This window comes from Eleutherodactylus coqui, chromosome 1 (assembly GCF_035609145.1).
Source record: "Eleutherodactylus coqui strain aEleCoq1 chromosome 1, aEleCoq1.hap1, whole genome shotgun sequence".
Taxonomy (NCBI): Eukaryota; Metazoa; Chordata; class Amphibia; order Anura; family Eleutherodactylidae; genus Eleutherodactylus; species Eleutherodactylus coqui.
Genome location: NC_089837.1, coordinates 105,913,304 through 105,940,943, shown reverse-complemented (window position 1 = coordinate 105,940,943; position 27,640 = coordinate 105,913,304). Strand labels below are relative to the sequence as shown.

The 27,640-nt window shown below is 47.5% G+C and overlaps 1 pseudogene; it reads left to right on the top strand.

The window, feature by feature from the left end:
• On the top strand, positions 1 to 27,640 carry LOC136625571 (rab-like protein 3 pseudogene; annotated as a pseudogene).

Sequence of the window (27,640 nt, the reverse complement as noted above, 5' to 3'; positions counted from 1 at the left end):
ATGCAGAAGACAAGCGGGGTGACCCCGTTTGTCTTCTGCATCCAGCTGTTCCCCAGCTCCAGCGCCCAGCTGTTATACAGCCGAGCGCTGGGAGTGGAGGATGCAGAAGACAAGCCGGGCGCTGGAGCGGGGGGACAGCTGGATGCAGAAGACAAGCGGAGACACCCTGCAGGGGAACAGCTGGATGTAGAAGACAAGCTCTGGCAGCTCTGGCAGCGCAAGGTGATTGCTCATCTTGAGCGATCATCTTGCGCTGTAAATGATACAATGATGATCTCTCCTATAGATGCCTCAGCTACAGTGGGAAAGTGTCAAATAAAAAAAAAAAAATGTCCCCCAGAGGTCTTACATGATGTCATGGGGGACATAGATAGTAAAAAACATAATTACATACACAAGTAAATAAAAATTACAGAATAAAACAACAATATATACATAAGAAAGAAATAACCCAAAGCCGTCACCAACCAAAACCGTCGCTGTATGAGCCCTGTAAACCAAAACCATACATATTATATATCAAAACGTCCGAAACAAATAGAGGAACCCATTCCCATACTTTATTTTAGCATAAATATACTAAATTTAAAAAATCTATAAATGTTAAAAAAATCATTTTTTAGCATTTTACCCTCAAACAAGAAAATGGAAAAAAAAAGTCAGTAAATAAGATATTTTAAAAATATCCCTATAAGTCACGGAACAAAACGCAGCACAAATAATTTTGGTAGGTAAAGGAAAAAAAATAGGGCAATAATACTGCCACATGGGTAAAATCCCTAAAAAGTGCCTGGTCCTTAAGGTACAAAACAGCTTGGTCCTTAAGGGGTTAAATGGTTGTATGTCATGAAAGCTTCCCACAGCTTTCATGTTTTAGATTGAACATGCCCTGCTTTTCTCCTATCTTCCATCTGCAATTTCTACTGATGTATTATAAACAGAGTGAAGTGTTTAGTTTTGTTGCGGAGCAATTCGGTGATTTTTAGATAAAATTGCATCCAATTTTAGGAAAGAAAGACCAAACTGCATTGTATCCTAAGGCAACAAAAAGAAACATTTAGCCCAATGGTATAAAGCGTGCCAGAAAGATAAAGAGATATATTTAGGTACTGCTGAGGGTCACCAATAAATTACAGTCATGTACAGGAGATACTCTTGGCTTTATATGGAGCTGGAGATCCTGAATTACAATGCTACACATTTGTCAGTAGACTCATAACAGACTCACATCCTGGTAGAAAACATGCCTGCTTAATGTTTCGTTTAATGCTACTAGACATGAGTAGACACATCTCACCGCATGTATGGTCACCTCCTGATATGATACGTAGAGGAGCTTCAAACCAGAACTTCACTGGGACTGAGCAAAGGATATTTGCTGCAAGTATCAGGCTAGGGCTCAACTTCTTATGATTGCATACACAGGACATATCATCAATAAGGATAATTGGACGCTAATGACAAGTGATTGGACATTTTGGGTCTTTTATTGTGTCAGAGTCTCCTATTCTGACCCCATTTGCTGCCATACACTTCCGCGCAGTAATGACTAGTAGCTGAGTTCTCTTACCATTGGTGGAAAATCCACCTATGATATGAGAAATGTGGTACATAATTGTATTGTATCCATATATTAATGGGGTTATGGGCATAGCTAAAGGCTCATGGGCCCAGGTGCAAAAGTTCATCTTGGGGCGCCTAACTTCTCTTAACCCCATAATGCAGAGGTGTAAGTTGAAGCTCCAAGGCCCTAATGCAAAACCTGTAACAGGGCCCCCCAATTATAATGCTTTATTCATAGCACTGGGCTCCCTATATGGAGAGGAGAGGCCTTATGGGCCCCCTAAGGCTCCTGGGCCCGGGTGCAACCGCATCCCCTGCATCCCCTATAGCAGTGATGGCGAACCTTTTAGAGACCGAGTGCCCAAACTGCAACCCAAAACCCACTTATTTTTTGCAAAGTGCCAACAGGTTAGGGGGCTTATCACAACGTATGATTTTTACCTCCGTTGTTATAAAAAGGACAGGGCCGCTTCAAAATAGCGTGCAGATTTTGACTGCTTTTTGGATGCGGAAATGCTGCAGAATTTGCCATGGTAATTTCTACCACATGCAAACATACCCCAGCAGTAATGATGACCCCCACAGCAGCCCCCAGTGGTAATAGTGACATCCCACAGCAGCCCCAATGGGTAACAGTGACATCCCACAGTGGCCCCAGTGGTAATAATGGCATCCCACAGCGGCCCCAGTGGTAATAGTGACATCCCACAGCGGCCCCAGTGGTAATAATGGCATCCCACAGCGGCCCCAGTGGTAATAGTGAGATCCCACAGTGGGCCCAAGTAGTAATAGTGACATCCCACAGTGGCCCCCCGTGGTAATAGTGACATCCCTCAGCGGCCCTAGCGGTAATAGTGACATCGCACAGATGCAGTAGTAATAATGACATCCCATAGTGGCCCCAGTAGTAATAGGGACGTTCCACAGTGGCCCCAGCAGTAATAGAGACATTCCACACTGGCCCTAGCGGTAATAGTGACATCCCACAGCGGCCCCAGTATCAATAGTGACATTCCACAGTGGCCCCAGCAGTAATAGTAAAATTCCACAGTGGGCCTACCGGTAATAGTGACATCCCATAGCAGCCCCCAGTAGTAATAGTGACATCCCACAGCGGCCCCCAGTAGTAATAGTGACATCCCTCAGCAGCCCACAGCCGTAATAGTGACATCCCACGGTAGCCTCAGTGATAATAGTGGCATCCCACAATGGCCCCAGTGGTAATAGTGACATCCCACACCGGCCCCAGTAATAAAAGTGACATGCCACAGTGGCCCCAGCAGTAATAGTGACATTCCACACTGGCACTAGCAGTAACAGTGCATTGACACAGCGGCCCCAGTGGTAATAGTGACATCCCACAGCAGCCCCAGTGGTAATAGTGACATCCCACAGTGGCCCCAGTGGTAATAGTGACATCCCACAGTGGCCCAGCGGTAATAGTGACATTCCACAGCGGCCCCAGTAGTAATAGTGACATCCCACAGCAGCCCCCAGTAGTAATAGTGATATCCCACAGCAGCCCCCAGTAGTAATAGTAACATCCCACAGCGGCCCCAGTGGTAATAGTGACATCCCACAGTGGCCCAGCGGTAATAGTGACATTCCACAGTGGCCCCAGTAGTAATAGTGATATCCCACAGCAGCCCCCAGTAGTAATAGTGACATCCCACAGCGGCCCACTCATGGAAGCGCCGCTGCTCTTCTGCTTGGCGCTGCTGGCAGCGCTGATCCCAGGTGCACACTGTGACATCAGTGTACTGCCAGACACCTCCTCCCCCTGCTCTCACGGAGCCTAAAAGGAGACATCTGGGGAGAGGAGACTGAAGTCACAGTGTGCGCCAGGATTAGCGCAGCTGAGTTAATACTGGCAGGAGCCGCGCTCCCTGTTGGTATTCACTGCCATGATGAGCGTATGATGGCGGCATGTACCAGCAGGGAGGGCTCTACACGCCGCCTCTGGCACGTGTGCGATAGGTTCGCAACCACTGCTGTATGATAACACCATGCCACAAAGAAGACTAATAAAGTGTACATGTGAATGTAATTTTATCTGCACAATAAGCAGTTTTATTACACACATTGTAACAGTATACAACTTTCTACTTCTCTCTCCCTTACAAGTTTATAATCTATATTCTAATCTCTGCTGATTGGAAACTACATGCTATCAACCAATGAAAAGCTGATTGTATGTTGCTTACAGCTTCTCTTCTGTCCCCAATCACTTCATTGTTTGTTGATAAAGGGGTTTTCCAGGCCATAACTATTGATAACATCCTCAGGATAGGCCATCAATAGTTAATCAGAGAGGATCCGCCACTCAGAATCCCCACAGATCAGCTGATTGAAGTGACAGCAGTGCTCGGGTGAGAACCATGTCACTTCAGTCCCTACCAGGCACAGCACTGTACATTGCATAGTGGCTGTGCCTGGTATTGCAGCTCAGTCCCATTCACCTGATTGGGACTGAGCTGCTCTCGGCCATGTGATGGATTGAAGTGATATCATAGGTCTGAGAAGAGGCCACAGGAACAAATTTCGCAACCTCTTCAATCAACTGATCGATAGGAATCCTAAGCAGACGACCCCAGTCGATCAATTATCGATGACCTATGAGGATAGGTCATCAATAGTGTAGTTCCAGAAAACCCCTTTAGTTTCTCAATGACACAGGACACAAGTTTTTGTCATGGGGCATGGTACTTATAGCAACAGGGATCTTGTGCTTAAAATGTCGCCATGGTAGCAATCATGGTGAAACTGTAGTGATAGCTGCTAACGTAGTTAGCAGCCAATCAGTAATTGTGGGAGCAGCTTACACAATTATTGTGTCTTAGTCAGACTCAGCTACGGTAGTGAGGATGACCCCACTTTTCTGGCATTATCCTCTTCATCAAGTGAGTCTGAACCGGCGACCAATGCCACGTCAGAGGATCCCAATTCATCTGATGCTTAGTAGATTACCACAGAAAATTTCAGACCCCAGATCCCTGATTCTACTGGAAACTTAGGGGTACAGTTTAATACAGCTGGGTGCAGAGGGAGTGGACTTTTTAAGGTTTTTTTTTGTTGGATGATTTTATTTCTGACATTGTTACCCAGACCAATTTATGTGCCCAGAATTTCAGCCAAGGAAAACCCAACTCCAGTTAGGCAAAATCCTACAAGTTGACCCCTGTGGATGTATCAGAAATCACAAAATTTGGGGGCATTGCATTATTTATGGGGCTACTAAAGAAGCCGAACATTAGGGCCTATTGGAGCAGGGATATCTTATACTGCACCCCAATGAAGGGAGGAGCACCAAATATGCCCCCCACCCCCACCTCCTGGGAATTGCAGGAAAAATCATATGGGAATTGGTGCCCCCACTGCTGGACCAGAGGTATCACCTGTACCTGGATAATTTTTACACCAGTGTTCACCTAATACAGAGCTTTGCTTCCAGAAAAACTGTGACATGTGGAACTATTATAAATAAACAGAAAAGCCCCCGTAAGTCACTGCTTGGGCAAATTCTAAGGAAGTGCGAGAACAGGGTAGTATGTAGCAACAACGTATTATGTGCCAAGTATAAGGACAAGAGGGATGTCCTGATATTGAGCGCAACGCACACCCATAGCACCACCCCTTGTCCAGTACCAGTGACCAGTATAGAGAACCCAGACTGAGCCCTTGACTACAATAGGTACATGGGAGGAGTTGACCTGCTGATCAAGTACTAATTCCTGTGGAACATCTAAAGGGCTAAAAAAAATTCTAAATGCTGTTTTGAATACTTTGAGGGGTGCAGTTTTTAAAATTGGGCGATTTAAAATTGGGTTTCTGATATATAGATTTTTAAAATCCATTTAAGAGCTGAAAGAGTCCTTAACCCTTTAACGACCGGGCCATAGTGTTTTTACGTCCTGCAGCTGCAGGACGTGTATGGAGGGAGGTAGCGCCGCTATCTCCCTCCATACAGTGTGAGCGTCAGCTGTTTATTACAGCTGACACCCGCGGGCAATAGCCGCACTCGGCCGTTGGGCCGATCGCGGCTATTAACCCTTTAAATGCCGCTGTCAATTCTGAAAGCAGCATTTAAATCCCCCGAACGCTGTTTGGGGGTCCCGCACTGCCCCCCCGCGGTGAGATCGGGGGATCCGTGCAGGTGTCATGGCAGCCGGGGGCCTAATGAATGGCCCCAGGGCTGCCTTAGCAGACTGCCTATCAAGCCATCCACACAGGGTGGCTTCATAGACTGCCTGTAAAAAAACAGTATGACGTAATGCTATAGCATTACGTCATACTGCAGGAGCGATCAAAGCATCGCATGTTAAAGTCCCCCAGGGGGACTTCAAAGTAAAGTTAAAAAAAGGTCAATAAAGTTTTTTCAATTGTAAAAAAAAAAAAAAAGTAAAAGTTTAAATCACCCCCCTTTTGCAATATCAATTACTAAAAAATCTAAATCATTAAATAAAAATATGTATTTGGTATCACCGCGTCCGCAAAAGTCCGATCTATCAAAGTAGTGCATTATTTCTCCTGCAGGGTGAACGTCGTCCGAAAAAAAAAATAAAGAACGCCAGAAATGCATTTTTTTAGTTACCCTGTCTCCCAGAAAAAACGCAATGAAAAGCGATCAAAAAGTCGTATGTATTCCAAATTGATACTATCGGAAACTACAGGACATCCCGCAAAAAATGAGCCCTTGCTCAACTACGTCGACGGAAAAATAAAAAGTTATCACACGCACAAAATGACCGCAGAAAATAATTAAATAAAATTTAAAATCTTAAAAAAAATACAAGTACTACAGCAAAAACAATACTATATAAGTTTGGTATCGTAGTAATCATACTGACCCATAGAATAAAAATATCAGGTCGTTTTTGTTGCAGTTTGTGCGTCGTAGAAACAGGACGCACCGAAAGATGGTGGAATGTCGTTTTTTTTCCATTTCTCTCCGCTAAGAATTTTTAAAAAGTTTTTCAGTACATTTTATGGTAAAATAAATAGTGCCTTTGAAAAATACAACTCGTCCCGCAAAAAACAAGCCCTCATACAGCGACTTCGATGGATAAATAAAGGAGCTACGATTTTTTAAAAGGGAGTAGGAAAAAACAAAAATGGAAAAAAGCAAAAAAGCCTGGTCACTAAGGGGTTAATAAATAAGCTTTTGAAATTTACTAGTAAGGGCTCCTTCAGATGTTTGCTCAGATACGCTTGCCGCTGCACGGCTTATTTGCGCATGAACAAAGTTTGAAGAGCCACGTAATCAGACTGTTGCGCACATCTCAGCGCATATTACTGTAATATTTGCGCATGCAGGGTCAGTTCACACACCATTTCCGTGGAATTGATTGGCTATTAAAGCCTAATAAGGTCCAGCTGTCTTCTTTTCGTGCATTTTGCGCAGTGTTTCACCCTTCCCCTTGCGTATTTGTGCATCTCCCATAGACTTCTATGGGGCCATAGCTGTGCAAAACGCAGGAAGATAGAGAAAGTCCTATGTTTTTGTGCACACAGGAAACGCGCGCAAAACACGCTGATGAGAACGAATCCATAAAAATCAATCGGTTTTATTCTCTGTGTTTAGCGTGCACAGATTTTGCTTCTGAAAACAGGACCGTGTGAAGGGGCCCTAAGGGCCTCTTCATGCTGCATATACGCAACTACGCTCGCCGCTTCAGAGCGTGGCGGTGCATGAACAAGGTAAAAATCTTTTTTTTAACTTCCAAACTCTGCGCTATTCCGTTTGAGTTTGAAAAAAAAGTGGGAAGGTGGGTCCTGCGCTATCTTTCTCGCACATAGTATCTTTACTCGGGTGTAGCATTAACGCCCGAGAATACCGCTAGTGGAACCGACTCCATTGAAATAAATGGTGTTGTTTCATCTCGATACGCAGACGCATAACGGGACTAAATCACGAAATCACGCCCATCTATTTAAGCCCTAAATGTGAAAAAGTACTGCTAAACTTCTATACTTTGTGGAGTCCAAAAAGAATAAAATAACACTTAGGGCTCATGTCCACGGGCAAAATATGATTTAGGATCCGCAGCGGATTACCTGCACGCGGATCCGCACCCCATAGGGATGCATTGACCACCCGCGGGTAGATAAATACCCGCGGATCGTCAATAAAATGGATTTTAAAAAAAATGGAGCATGAAAAAATCTGGACCATGCTCCATTTTCGTGCGGGTCTCCCGCGTGGGACGGCTCCCGCGGGCTTCTATTGAAGCCTATGGAAGCCGTCCGGATCCGCGGGAGACCTAAAATAGGAATTTAAAGCATTTACTCACCCGCAGCGGGCCGGGAAGCTCTTCTCTTCCTCACGGCCGCATCTCCCTTGCTTCGGCTCGGCGGATGTGCCCGGCGCATGCGCGCGGCACGTCGACGACGTGCCGCCGGCGTCAGGAATTCATCCGCCGGCCGAAAAAGAAGATCCGGCCGTGAGGAAGAGCAGAGCTTCGCCGCCCGCTACGGATAGGTAAATTCTTATTTATTCGTATTTTCAGCGCTCATGTCCGCGGGGCAGGAGGGACCCGCTGCAGATTCTACATGTAGAATCCGTAGCGGGCCCGATTTTCCCCGTGGACATGAGGCCTTAAGCCCTTAGAAAATCCGCACCTGCCAAAGAAAGAACATATGGGAGGCAATGGACGTGGTCATGCGGATTTTCGTCCGCAAGCGGTGCAGACATTTTTCCACGTGGTAGTACACGCGGATTGCCGCTCGTCTGACTGAGCCCTTAGTGACCAAGCATGTTTAATGACAAGGCCAAATTCTGGAAATTCTGGAAATTCTGGAAATCTGACGTGTCACTTTAACATAGAATATCTCTGTAAGGCTGGGTTCACACTAGGCGTATTCCCGCCGGAAATCCAGCGGTTTGGCCGCAGCAAAAACCACGAGATTTCCGCCGGGAGAAGCGCCGCGGAAAAACCCGCGGCGGCTTTGAAGTGGCCCGGCCGCTCGCTTTTCCGTTGCGGCCGGCGCTCCCATAGAGGCCGCGACGGAAGTAAACAATAAATAGACATGCTGCATCTTTTGAAACCGCGGCTGCGGTAAAAATGATTGCAATAACTGGTGCTAGATAACTCAGGTGTGGAAAAAAATCATCTTTGGTCCATTTGCTGTGTCATGACCAAGTCCTGGGAAACCAATCATGGACAGTTGGCTGCTCGGTGGATGTCCAGCTTCATGAGTATCGGGAGAGGAACCCCAGAGGGGAAGACATTTTATATTGAGTTGTGGCACGTTGGAGGGTTGGTTGGCAGTGCAAGCAGCATGAAAAGCACCAGAGCCCTCTGCTGGTGATCGGCACCAAACTAGATCAGATTCCAGAGGCAAAACAGAACGAGGCTCTGACCCGCACTGCGTTTTTATCTGAGGACTTCAACTCAGAGGAGATAAATCTCGATTACAAATGCCCCCACTGGATGTCCGACTTCATCATTGTGTCATATGTAATGGATCTTGAGTCCTAAACAACCTCTCCCGAACCAAAGATTGTGAAATAAATACACACGACACTTTCATTGGTGTTTAATTGACAACATTTTATTTGAAATAACATTTTTATTCAGAGTCTCAAATCTAAGATCAGACCAATTGCTATAAGAAGACACTGAAAATGGCGCACCTCCGACTCACGAAGAGTCACCGTCCAGCACTCAGGAGAGGAAAAACCCCCTGTGGAGGAAACCTCTGGGGAGCCATGGCTGGAGGACGGCCCTCCCTCTGGGCTTAGGGGGTTAATGCCAATATGTAACAGCATATTTTATCAGAGTTTATACATTTCATCATATTTACAGTAATACATCCTATAACAGAACATATGATAGTTATTAGTAAACAAGGCGAGGGCAAAGCAGAGGCCCCGTGTGATGCCTAATGGAGATATCCAAATGTGACCTCTCCGGGCAGCGGATACTGGATATGATGGAGATCTGGCTGCAGCATCTGTCACCCCATGGATCGCTAGGGATAATAGACATGATCTGGCTGGCTGCGCAGTTATGGCTGATCGGGCTGGCTAGGTTAAAATGGCTGATCTGGCTGGCTAGGCGGGCGTCCCCTCTTCCCTCACAGATGGTGAAGCTCCAGGTCTCCAGACACACCAAGCACCACGCTGCATCTGGCCGTGTCCCCTTCCGTCATGGAGTTTTATTGTGTAGGCAGTTTATGACATAGGCCTAGCTGTGGATGACATCAGCACAGTTGCCATGGTGACTGCAGGTGTTTATCACCAAGGCCTCATCCACTTGAAGTCACCCATAATTAACTGTTTAATGACTAGTACTGTGCTTATCTACATAAACCTGTCAACTGTGCTGGTCAATAAGCTGGCCTTTTATTATTATGGCATTTTTTAAAAATGTCTGGATGTAATTTAATGAGGGGATCTGCAGGTCTGAGGTGTAATATTCACATTAACACCCTCACATACCAGCTACTCTATTTTTTCGGAGTGTGTCTAACATAGGGGGTGATTATATTATTATTTTTCGTTATACTCTCTATAATGTCCTACAACACGCATTTGTCTTCTACTGTAATTACTTACGTTTTCTGTAATACATATGCTTTCTTCACTCATGTGATACAATGTAAATGTAGTATTATTTCTTGAGGATTATCAGAATGTGGTAATTAAATGGATGTGGTGTAAAAAAAAAATGGTTGCAATGTAAAGTAGGTATGGTAAATGTTAACCCCTTAGTGACAAAGCTTTTTAGTTTTTTTTAGAGATGAGCGAGTATACTCGCTAAGGCACTTTACTCGAGCGAGTAGTGCCTTAGCCGAGTATCTCCCCGCTCGTCTCTAAAGATTTGGGGGCCGGCGCGGGTGACAGGTGAGTTGCGGTGGGGAGTAGGGGGGAGCGGGGGGAAGAGAGGGAGAGAGAGATCTCCCCTCCGTTCCTCCCCGCTCTCCCCCGTCGCTCCCCGCCCCCTACCAGCCCCCGAATCTTTAGAGGCGAGCGGGGAGATACTCGGCTAAGGCACTACTCGCTCGAGTAAAGTGCCTTAGCGAGTATACTCGCTCATCACTAGTTTTTTTCTATTTTTGTTTTTTTCTCCTCCCTTTTGATAAAATCATATCTCCTTTATTTATCCATCAACGTCGCTGTATGAGGGCTTGTTTTTTGCGGGCCGAGTTGTATCTTTCAATGGTGCTATTGAATGTACCATATAATGTACTGGAAAAACTTTTAAAAAATTCTAAGGGCAGAGAAGTGGAAAAAAATGAAATTCCGCCATCTTTCAGTGCATCTTATTTCTACGGCGCACAAACTGCAACAAAAATGACCTGATAACTTTATTCTATGGGTCAGTACGATTACTACGATACCAAACTTATATAGTTCTTGTTTTTGCTATACTACTTGTATTTATTCTTAAAGATATTTAATCTTTTAAAATTATTTTCTGCTGCCATCTTCTGCGTGCAATAGCTTTTTTATTTTTCCGTTGACATAGTTGTGCAAGGGCTCGTTTTTTGCGGGACGTCCTGTAGTTTGCGTTCGTACCATTTTAGAATAGATAAGACTTTTTGATCGCTTTTTATTTCATTTTTTCTTGGAGACAGGCTAACAAATAAAAGCGCATTTCTGGCGTTCTTTATTTTTTTTCTGACGACGTTCATCGTGCGGGATAAATAATGCGTTACTTTGATAGATTGGACTTTTATGGATCATAGCAAATCATACAATGATACCAAATATGTATTTTTGTTTTATTATTTAGAATCCTTTATTATAGATACAGTCATACCTCTACTTTTGTCGCCTTCGTCTTTCATCGATTTCCAGTTTTACCAATTCTTCATTGCAGAATTTTGCCTCTTCTTTCATCGCTTGCTTCTAGGTTCGCCGCCGGCCCACGTGACCTTGCTGCATCACAGCCGCGGCCCCTGTCGGTATTCACTGCCGTGATGAGCTTCTGACGGTGGCGTGTGCCAGCAGGGAGGGCTCTGCGCGCCGCCTCTGGCACGCGCGCCATAGGTTCACCCCCACTGCCCTATAGTTACGCCAGTGGATTATCCCAAACAATAAGTAATAAATGTGTAATCACTGGGGGTCCAATGAGGGAATCACCACAATCACTAGAACAGGGTACCAGTATCCCTGTTACAGAGGCATTTAAAGGGTTTGATGGTCATGCATGAGCACTGCCGCTCCATTCAAAGTCTATGGGACTGAATGAGATAGATGAGTATGGCACACAGCTATCTCCATTAGTCCCATAGAGATTGAATAGAGTGGCAATGTGCATGCATAGTTACTGCTCCAGTTTAACTCTTCTAGGTAGGGTGGCTCGGGACTACTATTCTAAGGATTAGTTGTCTTGTATGACCTAACAACAGCTGTACCCAACAACAACCTAAGAAATCCAACTTGGCAGATCAACATTTCCACAGATATCTGACTTTGGTGGAAAATCCACCTATGATATGAGAAATGTGGTACATTATTGTATTGTATCCATATATTAATGGGGTTATGGGCATAGCTAAAAGCTCGTGAGCCCGGATGCAAAAGTTCATCTTGGGGCCCCCAACTTCTCTTAACCCCTTAACACAGAGGTGTAAGTTGAAGCTCCTGGGCCCCAATGCAAAACCTGTAACAGGGCCCCCCAATTATAATGCTTTATTCATAGTACTGGGCTCCCTATATGGAGAGGAGAGGCCTTATGGGCCCCCTAAGGCTCCTGGGCCCGGGTGCAACCGCATCCCCTGCATCCCCTATAGCACTGATGGCGAACCTTTTAGAGACCGAGTGCCCAAACTGCAACCCAGAACCCACTTATTTTTCGCAAAGTGCCAACAGGTCAGGGGGCTTATCACAACGTATGATTTTTACCTCCGTTGTTATAAAAAGGACAGGGCCGCTTCAAAATAGGGTGCAGACTACTTTTGACTGCTTTTTGGAGGCGGAAATGCTGCAGAATTTGCCACGGTAATTTCTACCACATGCAAACATACCCCAGCAGTAATGATGACCCCCATGGCGGCCCCAGTGGTAATAGTGACATTCCACAGCAGCCCCAATGGGTAATAGGTACATCCCACAGTGGCCCCAGTGGTAATAGTGACATCTCACAGTGGCCCAGTGGTAATAATGACATCCCACAGTGGCCCTAGCGGTAATAGTGACATCGCACAGATGCAGTAGTAATAATGACATCCCATAGTGGCCCCAGTAGTAATAGTGACATTCCACAGTGGCCCCAGCAGTAATAGTGAAATTCCACAGTGGCCCTAGCGGTAATAGTGACATCCCACAGCAGCCCCAGTAGTAATAGTGACATTCCACAGTGGCCCCAGCAGTAATAGTAAAATTCCACAGTGGGCCTACTGGTAATAGTGACATCCCATAGCAGCCCCCAGTAGTAATAGTGACATCCCACAGCGGCCCCCAGCAGTAATAGTGACATCCCACAGCAGCCCACAGCCATAATAGTGACATCCCACAGTGGCCCCAGTGATAATAGTGGCATCCCACAGTGGCCCCAGTGGTAATAGTGACATCCCACAGTGGCCCCAGTGGTAATAGTGACATCCCACAGTGGCCCCAGCAGTAATAGTGACATCACACAGCGGCCCCAGTAGTAATAATAACATCCCACAGTGGCCCCCAGTAGTAATAGTGACATCCCACAGTGGCCCCAGCAGTAATAGTGACATCCCCCAGCGGCCCCAGCAGTAATAGTGACATCCCCCAGCAGTAATAGTGACATCCCACACCGGCCCCAGTAATAAAAGTGACATGCCACAGTGGCCCCAGCAGTAATAGTGACATTCCACACTGGCCCTAGCGGTAATAGTGCATTCCCACAGCAGCCCCAGTAGTAATAGAGGCATCCCACAGTGGCCCCTGTAGTATTAGTGACATCCCACAGTGGCCCCAGTGGTAATAGTGACATCCCACAGTGGCCCAGCGGTAATAGTGACATTCCACAGTGGCCCCAGTAGCAATAGTGACATCCCACAGAGGCCCTCAGTAGTAATAGTGACATCCCACAGTGGCCCCAGTAGTAAGTGACACCCCACAGCAGCCCCCAGTAGTAATAGTGATATCCCACAGCAGCCCCCAGTAGTAATAGTGACATCCCACAGCGGCCCCAGTGGTAATAGTGACATCCCACAATGGCCCAGCGGTAATAGTGACATTCCACAGTGGCCCCCGTAGTAATAATGACATCCCACAGAGGCCCTCAGTAGTAATAGTGACATCCCACAGTGGCCCCAGTAGTAACAGTGACATCCCACAGTGGCCCACTCATGGAAGCGCCGCTGCTCCTCTGCTCAGCGCTGATCCCAGGTGCACACTGTGACATCAGTGTGCTGCCAGACGCTTCCTCCCCCTGCTCTCATGGAGCCTAAAAGGAGACATCAGGGGAGGGGGGACTGGAGTCACAGTGTGCACCAGGATCAGCGCAGCTGAGTTAATACTGGCAGGGAGCCGCGCCCCCTGTTGGTATTCACTGCCATGATGAGCGTCTGATGGCAGCGTGTACCAGCAGGGAGGGCCCTACACGCCACCTCTGGCACGTGTGCGATAGGTTCACAACCACTGCTGTATGATAACACCACGCCACAAAGAAGACTAATAAAGTGTACATGTGAATGTAATTTTATCTGCACAATAAGCAGTTTTATTACACACATTGTAACAGTATATAACTTTCTACTTCTCTCTCCCTTACAAGTTTATAATCTATATTCTAATCTCTGCTGATTGGAAACTACATGCTATCAGCTAATGAAAAGCTGACTGTATGTTGCTTACAGCTTCTCTTCTGTCCCCAATCACTTCATTGTTTGTTGATAAAGGGGTTTTCCGGGCCATAACTATTGATAACATCCTCAGGATAGGCCATCCATCAATAGTTAATCAGAGAGGATCCGCCACTCAGAATCCCCACAGATCAGCTGATTGAAGTGACAGCAGTGCTCGGGTGAGAACCATGTCACTTCAGTCCCTACCAGGCACAGCACTGTACATTGCATAGTGGCTGTGCCTGGTATTGCAGCTCAGTCCCATTCACCTGATTGGGACTGAGCTGCTCTCGGCCATGTGACGGATTGAAGTGATATCATAGGCCCGAGAAGAGGCCACAGGACCAAGTTTTGCAACCTCTTCAATCAACTGATCGATAGGAATCCTAAGCAGACGACCCCAGTCGATCAATTATCGATGACCTATCCTGAGGATAGGTCGTCAAAAGTGTAGTCCCAGAAAACCCCTTTAGTTTCTCAATGACACAGGACACAAGTTTTTGTCATGGGGGCATGGTACTTATAGCAACAGGGTATACACTTACGTCTTGTGCTTAAAATGTCGCCACGGTGGCAATCATGGTGAAACTGTAGTGATGGCTGCTAGCGTAATTAGCAGTTATCAGTAATTGTGGGAGTGGCTTACACAATTATTGGCATTATCCTCTTCATCAAGTGAGTCTGAACTGGTGACCAATGCCACTTCAGAGGATCCCAATTCATCTGATGCTTAGTAGATTACCACAGAAATTTTCAGACCCCAGATCCCTGATTCTACTGGAAACTAAGGGGTACAATTAAATACAGCTGGGTGCAGAGGGAGTGGACTTTTTAAGTTTGTTTTTTTTGTTGGATGATTTTATTTCTGACATTGTTACCCAGACCAATTTATGTGCCCAGAATTTCAGCCAAGAAAAACCCAACTCCAGTTAGGCAAAATCCTACAAGTTGACCCCTGTGGATGTATCAGAAATCACAAAATTTGGGGGCATTGCATTATTTATGGGGCTACTAAAGAAGCCGAACATTAGGGCCTATTGGAGCAGGGATATCTTATACTGCACCCCAATGAAGGGAGGAGCACCAAATATGCCCCCCACCCCCACCTCCTGGGAATTGCAGGAAAAATCATATGGGAATTGGTGCCCCCACTGCTGGACCAGAGGTATCACCTGTACCTGGATAATTTTTACACCAGTGTTCACCTAATACAGAGCTTTGCTTCCAGAAAAACTGTGACATGTGGAACTATTATAAATAAACAGAAAAGCCCCCGTAAGTCACTGCTTGGGCAAATTCTAAGGAAGTGCGAGAACAGGGTAGTATGTAGCAACAACGTATTAAGAAGTGCCGGAATATTAGCCGCAGGCGTATATATGTAGGCAGCACATGACAGGGTTAACGGGGAGGCTAGGGGTTAACAGTAGTCCAGAGGTGGGGGGGGTGAGAATAGGGAGGGGGGAGCAGTTAGAAAGTGCGGGAAAAGCAGGAGGAGGAGTTTCAGTCGGCAGCAGAAGGGAGAAGGAGCAGAAGAGAAGAAGACGGAGACAGCGAGGAAGAAGAGAGAAGAAATCGTGAGTAAAGAAGAGTGAAGACGGCTGGAAGCACCGAAGAGCCCGAAGAGGAGCGTCTGGAAGAGCCCAGAAGACGACTTACCGGTATGGACGGCGTCATGGAGAGGATCCGGGCAGCGGTGGAGGAGCGGGCCTTAGACTGGCTGGTGAGCTTACTGGATGCAGGGGCCCCTGGCCCGGAGCACGTGGGAGCGGGTCCGGCACAGGCTGCAGGAGCGGAGGAAGCGGCGCCCGTTGTAGCTGCTGCAGCGCCAGGCAGAGGAAGAGGACGGAGCCCGGCTGCTGCTGGGAGCCGTGTGACAGAAGCAGCAGCGGGACGAAGCCCAGGGACAGAGCATGGCCGCAATGCCTCAGCGGTGGGGAGGCGCGGGACACAGGCAGTGGAGAGGAGAGAGCCGAGGCCACGGAGGGCTCGCGCCCCAGCGCGGCTGAGCCCTGATTTAACCCCTCAGCGTCGGCGCCGCATTGAGAGTCCCTCACGGGCCCCTCCTGGCCGGCTCCCAGTTTCCAATTCAGCAGGTGGGGAGCGCAGGCCTGGGAGGAATCTCACCAGGCGGGTCGGTGCAGCGTCTGGCTCCAGGTCCCGTGCCGCCAGGGGGGCGGGGCCTGGCACTGGACCGTCGGCGGAGAGAGCTGGAGCAGCGTGGGGTCGCTCGCCGGGAGAGGTGGTGGTCGGCGAGCAGCCTCACAGTTTTCTTTCAGTCCCACAGGACACACGGCCCGTGGGAGCCAGTTCGAGCAGCAGAGGAGCGGCTGCGACTCCGGTGGCGCGACTCCAGCCAGATGAGGACCTCGAGTGCCAGCGCGGATCACCGTCAGACGAGGACTCGGATCCGTTGGAGGGAGGATCGGCGGCTGGTGGGACTACAGCCCCTACGCAGCCAGGTGAGCGAACACACAGGGACACACATATCGCAGTTAGCCGCGTTGCGCAGATAGTGTGGGGGGGCGGACAGGGGGCGGGGGGGGGCGACGGTAGGCACACGGGGCGCAGCGAGCGAGTTGGGGTTAATGTTAGGGGGATTATTGGAGCTTTGGCGCAAGCAACAGTCTGGGCCAGGGCCGTCGCCGGTATCCGCCTGGACTTTACCGTCCAATGCGGTGAGTGGTCGCGATAGCGATACGGGGGGAGTTGGGACGGGATCGTCGGTAGGGCAGCAAACAGCTCCTGTCACGGTAGGCGTTCAGACAGAAAAGGAAGGGGACAGGATTCGCTTTGATGACAGAGCGAAGGGGGAGGCATATGTTTGCTTTGAGGGCCCCCTAGGTGCGCACTTGAAAAAGGAGGTTAGAGAAAAGATCTGGCGCGACGAGTACGTCGAGATCTTTTCCCTTCTCCCTTTAGAAAAATTTAATTTGGATAAAGGGAAAAGGACGGAATACAAGAAGGAGGAGGAAGAGAAACGTCGGTGGCGACTGATTCCACAGACTTTCTCTAATTGGATGCAAGCTTTTTCGCTATTCTGGCTAGCGTTATAGGGGAAAAGGCGCCGGAGAATTGTTCCGGCCTCTTTTGTTACCTCGATGCGATAGGTGAGGCGTATAGGGTGTATGGGGGCCAGACGTGGCTTAGGTATGACGAGCAGTTTCGTCAAAGAAAAGCGATCCGACCGTCTATTCGGTGGGATCAGAAAGACATAGGGCTGTGGTTGAGGGTAATGGCCCCAGTTAGGTTCGGGCAGCCCTTTCAGGGAGGGGCCGGGACGAGTAGCTCGGCCAGCGGTTCCCAGGGAGGAAGTCAGGGCGGACAGTCGGGGAGTCATAGGCTCGGATTGTGTTGGCAGTTTAACGACGGCCAATGCAAATTCGGAAATAGCTGCAGGTTCAAGCACGTTTGCTCCCTGTGTAACGCTACATCACACGGAGCAGCAAGGTGCTTTAAGAAAGGAAAAAGGAAAGTTTTTCGGGGCAGCTGGAAAAAGGGATGACACCAGTGAAACTGGCAAAGATGGTGCCGTTTCTAAATAGGTACCCCGACCGAGAGAAGGCGAGTTTATTATTAGAAGGTTTTAGGGATGGTTTTAAAATTCCCGCCCCAGTTCATAAGGTTCCTGTTACTACAAAAAATTTACCGTCGGCGCTCCGGTATTCGGCGGTGGTAACAGAGAAATTGCGTAAGGAGGTTCAGTTAGGACGGATGGCGGGGCCGTTTAGCTCCCCTCCGGTTACGGAGTTGGTAGTTTCTCCGCTTGGAGTAGTTCCTAAAAAAGAGCCAAATAGGTTCAGGCTCATACATCACTTGTCTTACCCGAAAGGGGCGTCAGTGAACGACGGTATCGACCCGGAAATATGTTCCGTGGTGTATACCTCTTTTGACGCCGCTACGAAATGGGTGCGCAAGTACGGGCAGGGGGCTAGGTTGGCTAAAGTGGACATTGAGTCCGCTTTTAGGTTACTCCCAGTGGCCCCAGAAAGTATTCGTTTGTTAGGCTGTTTTTGGGAAGGAAGTTACTTCGCGGATAGGTGTCTACCCATGGGCTGTTCTATTTCGTGCGCTTATTTTGAAGCGTTCAGCTCATTTTTAGAATGGGTAGTTAGGGATTGCACAGGGATTAGGTCGGTTATCCATTATTTGGATGACTTCCTATGCATAGGTCCGGCAAGTTCGCCACTTTGCGCAAACTTGCTGGGGTCCCTTCAATGGGTTACCGGTCAGTTCGGGGTGCCTTTGGCACCAGGGAAGACCGAAGGGCCCACAACGTGTTTGAAGTTTCTGGGCATTACCATTGACACTGAGGCAATGGAATGCAGGTTGCCCGAGGACAAAGTGGCGGAATTAAAGGCTGAAGTCAACAGAGCAAGGGTTGTCACAAAAGTTACGTTAAGAAAGCTGCAATCGCTGTTAGGCAAGCTCAATTTCGCCTGTCGCATTATGCCGATGGGTCGGATTTTTAGTAGGAGATTAGCATCAGCCACAGCAGGGGTTCGGTTACCCCACCATTTTATACGGCTGGGCAAAGGCCACAAGAAGGACCTGGCAGTATGGGCGGCGTTTTTAGAAAATTATAACGGAAGGTCAGTGATGATGGAGGAGGTGGTGGACAATTTCGATTTGGAATTGTTCACTGACGCCGCAGGTAGTTCGGGTTTTGGAGCATACTTCCAAGGCCGGTGGTGCGCGTCAGGGTGGCCGAGCGAATGGTTTTCGTCGGGTTTGGTAAAAAACCTGGTGCTGCTTGAGCTATTCCCCATAATAGTAGCTGTTGAGCTATGAGGAGCTCAGTTTAGAGATAATAGGGTGCGCTTTCACTGCGACAACCTGGGGGTGGTGCAGGCAATAAACAGATTGTCTGCATCATCCCCCCCAGTGGTAGCATTATTGCGCCACCTGGTGCTGCAGGCGTTGTCGCTGAATGCTTGGATTGGGGCAGTACACGTGCCAGGGGTAAGCAACTCAATAGCGGATGCTCTTTCTCGCTTTCAATGGGAGCGATTCCGACGGTTGGCCCCAGGAGCAGAAGAAGAAGGGGTGTCTTGCCCGAGACACATATGGAGCGTGGTCAGCGAGCAGTGAGGCACCTGATAGGTGCCTCCTTGGCTCGGAACACATGGGCGGCTTACAAGGCAGCATGGGTAGAATGGGAGGAGTGGTTGAAGCAGTGGGGCAATGTACGGACGGACGAGGACGCGGCAGGGGCGTTGTTGGGGTGGCTGGCAAAAAGCGCGGAGGCTGGTTTGTCGGTGGCTACAGTTAACAAGTTTATGGGGGGGGTGGCGTTTGGCGCTAAGTTGAGGGGTGTAACGGATGTAACAAAGAACTTTGTAGTGAGGCAGGCGCTTAAAGGTTTTAGAAAGGGGCGGGGTAGTCCGGATACGCGTCGCCCGGTTTCGTTTGAGTTACTACAAAAATTGGGGTTCGCGTTGCAGGAGGTTTGTGGGAACGGGTTTGAGTATTCTCTTTTTAGGTTCGCTTTTTCGTTAGCCTTTTTCGGGGCGTTACGAGTGGGGGAATTGGTTTCCCCAAGCAAAAAGATAGGGGGGGGGGTTGAAAGCCGAGGACACTAGAGTTGTAAAGGGACGTTTAGAAATAGTCATTCGGCGTTCTAAGACGGATCAGGTCAGAAGGGTCGTCGGGTGTCGCTGGGCTGTATTCCAGGGGAAAACATGTGCCCGGTTAGTTGTTGGGAGAACTACTGTTCTCTAGCAGGGGCCAGGGTACGGCCCCTGTTACAGCATCAGGACGGTCATTATTTATCAAGGTTCCAGTTTGAGGCGGTGTTTAAAAGAGCGATAGCTGTTCTGGGACTGGATGGGTCAGGTTTTGGAACGCATTCGTTTAGAATAGGTGCGGCGACAGAGGCGGCAGCGAGGGGTATGGATAGTCAGGCGGTGATGGGAATCGGTCGGTGGAAGTCGGAGAGGTTCAGACGGTATATTAGACCGCATTTGCTGTAAGGGCGGGTAGGGGGCACATGGTGGGGGCGTTATTTACGGTTAGTTTTTGTTCTTTTTTTGTTACAGATCCGCGTGCTGCACTCGTGTGGATAATGGGCCACTCGTATGTTTTTTTGGGGGGGGAGAGGTCTAAGGTTAGGCCTAATGGGAGGCAACTTAGACTGAGTAAGGATGCGGCGGTACTTCGCTGGATAGGAGTGCGGGGCATGGCCTGGTCGCGGGTTTTGCAGGATGTACAGCGCCTAGTCTCCCTGGACGGGACGCCCGACATTCTAGTATTGCACGTCGGGGGCAACGACTTGGGGCGTAGACCGTTCAGGGAGCTAGGCAGAGACATACGGTATGATATGCTTCGGTTGTTGCAGATGTACCGGGGCTTGATCTTGGTCTGGTCCGAGATGGTCCCTCATAAGGTTTGGCGGAATGTGCGTTCGGTGCGCGGTATAGATAAGGCAAGGATCAAAGTGAATCGTGAGGTGTCTCGTTTCGTGGTGCGGAATGGAGGAGTCGCCGTGCGGCATATTGATCTTGAGAAAGGGGCGGGAAATTATTGGAGAGGCGACGGGGTCCATCTCAACGAGATTGGGACAGATCTTTGGTTAGAGGGCATACAGGAGGGGATAGAACGCGCATTGGTTCTGTGGGGGTCTGCGCAGGCATGAGGTGGTCATGCCATGCTGGCTGTGGCAGTTGGAGGGGGGGTGGAGTTCTCGGAGCCAGTTAGGATGCGGGGCGAGGGGGGGGGGGGGGAGAGCGGAGGGCCGATGGCTGCTTGTCCCCCCTTCCCGCCCCATTGTTGATTTACAGTGTGTGGTAGGTCTGTCGCCTCCCGGCTCTGTCAGGCCGTAGTCCCTGCGGAGACCAGTCGGCTGGCCTAGGAACGGCTAGCGGGTCTCTGAGTCGGGAGGTGGGCGACTAGGGGCAACCGTGTGTGTGTTGCCTCCCGAGTCGGCGGTCTCGCGACGGGAGGGCGGTAGCGGGAGGGATCTTCGGTCTCCCGAGTCGGATAGTGGGAGAGCGGCGGGAGGCAGTACGGAAGATCCTTTTCCCTGTAGTGAGGCGACAGAGGGGGTTGTAGGCTCCGGGGACTTCCCCCTTTTGGTGGGTTGTATATTCTTGTGTTTTTTACCCATTGTTAAACTTAAAGTTAAATAAATGGCCGCTGTGGCCAAAAATTATCCAAACTAGAAGTAGTAGCGTATTGTTTTGGTGGGTTACAGGGAAGTGGGGGGATAGGTCACAGAGGCTCACTCCGTGATACCCGCGTCATGTGCCAAGTATAAGGACAAGAGGGATGTCCTGATATTGAGCACAACGCACACCCATAGCAATACCCCTTGTCCAGCACCAGTGACCAGTATAGAGACCCCAGACTGAGCCCTTGACTACAATAGGTACATGGGAGGAGTTGACCTGCTGATCAAGTACTAATTCCTGTGGAACATCTAAAGGGCTAAAAAAAATTCTAAATGCTGTTTTGAATACTTTGAGGGGTGCAGTTTTTAAAATTGGGCGATTTAAAATTGGGTTTCTGATATATAGATTTTTAAAATCCATTTAAGAGCTGAAAGAGTCCTTAACCCTTTAACGACCGGACCATAGTGTTTTTACGTCCTGCAGCTGCAGGACGTGTATGGAGGGAGGTAGCGCCGCTATCTCCCTCCATACAGTGTGAGCGTCAGCTGTTTATTACAGCTGACACCCGCGGGCAATAGCCACACTCGGCCGTTGGGCCGATCGCGGCTATTAACCCTTTAAATGCCGCTGTCAATTCTGAAAGCAGCATTTAAATCCCCCGAACGCTGTTTGGGGGTCCCGCACTGCCCCCCCGCGGTGAGATCGGGGGATCCGTGCAGGTGTCATCGCAGCCGGGGGCCTAATGAATGGCCCCAGGGCTGCCTTAGCAGACTGCCTATCAAGCCATCCACACAGGGTGGCTTCATAGACTGCCTGTAAAAAAGCAGTATGACGTAATGCTATAGCATTACGTCATACTGCAGGAGCGATCAAAGCATCGCATGTTAAAGTCCCCCAGGGGGACTTCAAAGTAAAGTTAAAAAAAGATCAATAAAGTTTTTTCAATTGTAAAAAAAAAAAAAAAAGTAAAAGTTTAAATCACCCCCCTTTTGCAATATCAATTACTAAAAAATCTAAATCATTAAATAAAAATATGTATTTGGTATCACCGCGTCCGCAAAAGTCCGATCTATCAAAGTAGTGCATTATTTCTCCTGCAGGGTGAACGTCGTCCGAAAAAAAAAAAAAAGAACGCCAGAAATGCATTTTTTTAGTTACCCTGTCTCCCAGAAAAAATGCAAGGAAAAGCGATCAAAAAGTCGTATGTATTCCAAATTGATACTATCGGAAACTACAGGACATCCCGCAAAAAATGAGCCCTTGCTCAACTACGTCGACGGAAAAATAAAAAGTTATCACGCGCACAAAATGACCGCAGAAAATAATTAAATAAAATTTAAAATCTTAAAAAAAATACAAGTACTACAGCAAAAACAATACTATATAAGTTTGGTATCGTAGTAATCATACTGACCCATAGAATAAAAATATCAGGTCGTTTTTGTTGCAGTTTGTGCGTCGTAGAAACAGGACGCACCGAAAGATGGTGGAATGTCGTTTTTTTTCCATTTCTCTCCGCTAAGAATTTTTTAAAAGTTTTTCAGTACATTATATGGTAAAATAAATAGTGCCTTTGAAAAATACAACTCGTCCCGCAAAAAACAAGCCCTCATACAGCGACTTCGATGGATAAATAAAGGAGCTACGATTTTTCAAAAGGGAGTAGGAAAAAACAAAAATGGAAAAAAGCAAAAAAGCCTGGTCACTAAGGGGTTAATAAATAAGCTTTTGAAATTTACTAGTAAGGGCTCCTTCAGATGTTTGCTCAGATACGCTTGCCGCAGCACGGCTTATTTGCGCATGAACAAAGTTTGAAGAGCCACGTAATCAGACTGTTGCGCACATCTCAGCGCATATTACTGTAATATTTGCGCATGCAGGGTCAGTTCACACACAATTTCCGTGGAATTGATTGGCTATTAAAGCCTAATAAGGTCCAGCTGTCTTCTTTTCGTGCATTTTGCGCAGTGTTTCACCCTTCCCCTTGCGTATTTGTGCATCTCCCATAGACTTCTATGGGGCCATAGCTGTGCAAAATGCAGGAAGATAGAGAAAGTCCTATTTTTTTGTGCACACAGGAAACGCGCGCAAAACACGCTGATGAGAACGAATCCATAAAAATCAATCGGTTTTATTCTCTGTGTTTAGCGTGCACAGATTTTGCTTCTGAAAACAGGACCGTGTGAAGGGGCCCTAAGGGCCTCTTCATGCTGCATATACGCAACTACGCTCGCCGCTACAGAGTGTGGCGGTGCATGAACAAGGTAAAAATCTTTTTTTTAACTTCCAAACTCTGCGCTATTCCGTTTGAGTTTGAAAAAAAAGTGGGAAGGTGGGTCCTGTGCTATCTTTCTCGCACATAGTATCTTTACTCGGGTGTAGCATTAACGCCCGAGAATACCGCTAGTGGAACCGACTCCATTGAAATAAATGGTGTTGTTTCATCTCGATTCGCAGACGCATAACGGGACTAAATCACGAAATCACGCCCATCTATTTAAGCCCTAAATGTGAAAAAGTACTGCTAAACTTCTATACTTTGTGGAGTCCAAAAAGAATAAAATAACACTTAAGCCCTTAGAAAATCCGCACCTGCCAAAGAAAGAACATATGGGAGGCAATGGACGTGGTCATGCGGATTTTCGTCCGCAAGCGGTGCAGACATTTTTCCACACGGTAATACACGCGGATTGCCGCTCGTCTGACTGAGCCCTTAGTGACCAAGCAAAACCAATAAAATTAAAAAATACCTTTTATTAAATTCCTTTAAAAGAAGAACAAAACAAATACAAACAAATAAGGGGAAGATTAGGATTAAGAAGGCCACTAGTGACTAGTGACCAAACAGGTTAGAGTCGTATAATAGGACTCAACCTTAAAAAACGACAGCAACCGCCACTTCTGAAATATGAACAATGGGAAATCGAGTCATGTGATGAAGCTCAATTGATGTACAACATTGATCATAGATCCAGAAAAGTGATCAAATAAAGTAGAATCACTCTAAATCTGGTATCCTAATGTGCGTCGTATAGTGGGAAGGACTTGCACATAAGGAGTTTGCTCTTAAAGCAAAAATGCGCGTTACCCAACGCGTTTCTCCCAACTGGTGGGTTCCTCGGGGGTTACAATGCGCTAGTTCCAACCAAAAGGTTGGGTTGTGGCTAAATTTTTATAAAGTGTGGAAGCCACACATACTCCAGGACTGATAATCATGGACCAGTGGTCGCCAAAATGATCTGTCTCTAAATGTAAATGCAATGCAGCGAAGAATTCCAGTGCACCGCAATTTACAAAAATCAGAAAAGAATGACCTATGACGTGGCAATGATGGTCACGGTAATGGTCATTAAGAGGACAAAATTATCCTCAAAGTACAAGATGAGATCAAAAAGAGATATATAAGCCGTCAGATGCTATCAATAACTTAAGCCCTTAAAGTCCTGAAGATAGATTTGCAGCTACCTAACTGATAAGAAACTATCTGAAGTTGCTAAATGGACTGATAATGCAACTCGAGTGAGTAGCTGAAGGGGACTAGCCCCTAGGTCAGGACAAAGAACTTAAAATCAAAGAAAATAAAGACAAACCGGCGGCATGTCAGTCCTTGTGGTGGAGTGACAGCATAATGGTGAGCTAGTCCAAGGAGCTTTAAATAGGGTTCATTAGGGAACACCTTTTGATGGGTGTGTATCCCCTGAGCCAATGAGAGGCAAAGTGGGAGGCGTACCACTCATGCTATGTAACCTAGGTAACAGGTAAACATATGTTTCATACTGAAGAAAGAGAGAAAAAAAAAAAAAAGGATAACAGGTGCAAGGATCGTATGCAAGGATACCCAAGGGGGCGGACCGCATGAGGACCACGGTCCGCCCCCTCGGGTATCATACGATACTGTCAGTGACGCTCGGCGTCATGTGACCATGACGCGGTCGATGACGCTTAGCGTCATGTGACCTCCGGCGTCGTCAGCGGAATCACGCCCCCCGCGCTGACGTCGCTATGCCATCTACTATACCTCCGGGTTACGGAGCTAGTAGCGACGGTATAGCGCGCACGGTTTGATACATCAGTCACACATTACAGCAGCGGTTGCTGGCCCCCTTCCTTGCACCTGTTATCCTTTTTTTTTTTTTTTCTCTCTTTCTTCAGTATGAAACATATGTTTACCTGTTACCTAGGTTACATAGCATGAGTGGTACGCCTCCCACTTTGCCTCTCATTGGCTCAGGGGATACACACCCATCAAAAGGTGTTCCCTAATGAACCCTATTTAAAGCTCCTTGGACTAGCTCACCATTATGCTGTCACTCCACCACAAGGACTGACATGCTGCCGGTTTGTCTTTATTTTCTTTGATTTTAAGTTCTTTGTCCTGACCTAGGGGCTAGTCCCCTTCAGCTACTCACTCGAGTTGCATTATCAGTCTATTTAGCAACTTCAGATAGTTTCTTATCAGTTAGGTAGCTGCAAATCTATCTTCAGGACTTTAAGGGCTTAAGTTATTGATAGCATCTGACGGCTTATATATCTCTTTTTGATCTCATCTTGTACTTTGAGGATAATTTTGTCCTCTTAATGACCATTACCGTGACCATCATTGCCACGACATAGGTCATTCTTTTCTGATTTTTGTAAATTGCGGTGCACTGGAATTCTTCGCTGCATTGCATTTACATTTAGAGACAGATCATTTTGGCGACCACTGGTCCATGATTATCAGTCCTGGAGTATGTGTGGCTTCCACACTTTATAAAAATTTAGCCACAACCCAACCTTTTGGTTGGAACTAGCGCATTGTAACCCCTGAGGAACCCACCAGTTGGGAGAAACGCGTTGGGTAACGCGCATTTTTGCTTTAAGAGCAAACTCCTTATGTGCAAGTCCTTCCCACTATACGACGCACATTAGGATACCAGATTTAGAGTGATTCTACTTTATTTGATCACTTTTCTGGATCTATGATCAATGTTGTACATCAATTGAGCTTCATCACATGACTCGATTTCCCATTGTTCATATTTCAGAAGTGGCGGTTGCTGTCGTTTTTTAAGGTTGAGTCCTATTATACGACTCTAACCTGTTTGGTCACTAGTCACTAGTGGCCTTCTTAATCCTAATCTTCCCCTTATTTGTTTGTATTTGTTTTGTTCTTCTTTTAAAGGAATTTAATAAAAGGTATTTTTTAATTTTATTAGTTTGGAAGGTCCTAGCAGTAAATTTCCCAAATTTCTGACTGCCATTAGCTGCCCTTGTAAATTCTTAGTGACCAAGCATGTTTAATGACAAGGCCAAATTCTGGAAATTCTGGAAATCTGACGTGTCACTTTAACATAGAATATCTCTGTAAGGCTGGGTTCACACTAGGCGTATTCCCGCCGGAAATCCAGCGGTTTGGCTGCAGCAAAAACCACGAGATTTCCGCCGGGAGAAGCGCCGCGGAAAAACCCGCGGCGGCTTTGAAGTGGCCCGGCTGCTCGCATTTCCGTTGCGGCCGGCGCTCCCATAGAGACCGCGACGGAAGTAAACAATAAATAGACATGCTGCATCTTTTGAAACCGCGGCTGCGGTAAAAATGATTGCAATAACTGGTGCTAGATAACTCAGGTGTGGAAAAAAATCATCTTTGGTCCATTTGCTGTGTCATGACCAAGTCCTGGGAAACCAATCATGGACAGTTGGCTGCTCGGTGGATGTCCAGCTTCATGAGTATCGGGAGAGGAACCCCAGAGGGGAAGACATTTTATATTGAGTTGTGGCACGTTGGAGGGTTGGTGGGCAGTGCAAGCAGCATGAAAAGCACCAGAGCCGTGTTCTACAATGGTGTTAACGGTATTGTCCTCGTTCATGATCTCACAAACAAGAAGACATCTCAGAACCTGAACTGCTTGTCCTTAGAAGACCTGAATCAACATCTACTGCCAGCAGGGGTGCTGGTTACCAACAGGGACTATGACCGGGAGCAGTTTGCAAGCAACCAGATCCCTCTGCTGGTGATCGGCACCAAACTAGATCAGATCCCAGAGGCAAAACAGAATGAGGCTCTGACCCGCACTGCGTTTTTATCTGAGGACTTCAACTCAGAGGAGATAAATCTGGATTACAAATGCCCCCACTGGATGTCCGGCTTCATCATTGTGTCATATGTGATGGATATTGAGTCCCAAACAACCTCCCCCGAACCAAAGATTGTGAAATAA